The sequence below is a fragment of the Chiloscyllium plagiosum genome, unplaced genomic scaffold, assembly GCF_004010195.1.
Source record: "Chiloscyllium plagiosum isolate BGI_BamShark_2017 unplaced genomic scaffold, ASM401019v2 scaf_48382, whole genome shotgun sequence".
NCBI lineage: Eukaryota > Metazoa > Chordata > Chondrichthyes > Orectolobiformes > Hemiscylliidae > Chiloscyllium > Chiloscyllium plagiosum.
The window spans coordinates 667-2,164 of record NW_025178183.1 but is presented as its reverse complement, the minus strand read 5'-3'; the positions used below and the strand labels follow the sequence as shown (position 1 = coordinate 2,164).

Sequence of the window (1,498 nt, the reverse complement as noted above, 5' to 3'; positions counted from 1 at the left end):
TCTGAATTATGAATTCAATAATAGCCTCATCTAAGCGATGGTGCAGCTAGCGCTAGCGCCTGTCTCTGTGGCGCAATTGGTCAGCGCGTTCGGCTGTTAACCGAAAGGTTGGTGGTTCCAGCCCACCAAGGGGCGGTGTGTTCGCTATTCTTCCCTGGCTTCGAAGTTAGACGCTTTTCATGGGGTCAGGAAAATGTACCCCAAACGGAAATCCTCTCCACAAAGGCGTTTCTGAATTGAATTAATGTCTAACGAAAGGGACTGTGGATGCTGAGAAGCCGAGACAAAAAGAGAAACTCGGCAGGTTTGACAGGACCTGTCAGAGAAAACAGAATTTTGAAATGTTGTCTCTGATTCTCTTTCCACAGATGTTGCCGGACCTGCTGAGGTCCTCCTGCAATTTTTCGTTTTGTTTTTAACAGAAAGTTCATTTCACCTTTTGGGATCAAACACCTGGACTCGCCATGTGCAGCTATTTAACCCTTTCGAATCACTGTGAAGTGATTGGATTCAAACAAACTCTGCGATGATTCACTCTTTCTCAGCTCCACAGGCAGACAGACCTGGGAAGTGAAGCTGTCAGTGTGGTTCTGTATTCGTGGTTCATGCGATGGACTTGAAATCCATTGCGGTTTCCCCACGCAGGTGTGAACCCTGCCGACTACAAAATGAGAAATGAGCTTGCTCCCCGGCTTCTTCTTTAAGATTCAAATCAGTGGAGGGGGAAAAGTATTTCACTCACATTGGGACTGGTGGGAATCTGCAACCCACTGCCTGTTCGGGTGGAACAAGCAGATACCCGCGTGCTTCGTTTGAGGCTATGAGCAAAGTGTTTGGAAATGAGACGAGAACAGTGAGGGGCGTGAAGTCGTGATCGAAATGAAGCAGACATCTGAGGACAAGGGTGTTTCCTTTGGCAGTGAAAGATACTGCTTCACAAGGTTGGGCCTGTGGAAGGGAACCAGTGACGGTGATTATCTTTGGCTGTTCACCTTGTGAATGTTCCCATTGCTGCGCATGTCCGTGTTAACGTCAGAACTCTGCAGCATGCTGGCGTTAGATCCGCACAGGGCCGGGGGCGCAATGGATGACGCATCTGACTCCTCCCACCTGTTTGAAATGCAGCTCACAGCTTCTTCACACACCCCAATTAATCTTTCTCATTGTCCTGAAGCAGGCATACGGTTTGAATTCTTGATCTGCAGGAACGAGACTCTTTTCACTGTCTCGAGTCAGTCAATGACCCTGAGAACATCGAAGTCACGTCACAGCGCTGTCAGAGGAGGGGAAGCTGAAATAGCCCCACACGCTGCTCACGGGCACATTTTGCTTTCCCCAACTCACCGCCTCAACCACTGCGGCTCCTGGGAGTGGAAAGGAAACAATCACCAAAACCCAGTCTTAGCTTTGTGAATCTTCAGGAAATCAGCAAACGGTCATCCCTTGGGATTTTCTTTCCTGGGCTGAGAGGGAAGGGTTTTGTCACTCTTTTGTAGGA

General features: G+C 48.9%; 1 non-coding gene across 1 annotated transcript; it reads left to right on the top strand.

Moving 5' to 3' along the window:
* Positions 1 to 61: 61 nt before the first annotated feature.
* trnan-guu lies at positions 62 to 135 on the top strand. The gene has a single exon. It is a non-coding gene; the product is annotated as a tRNA-Asn (tRNA).
* Positions 136 to 1,498: the final 1,363 nt, after the last annotated feature.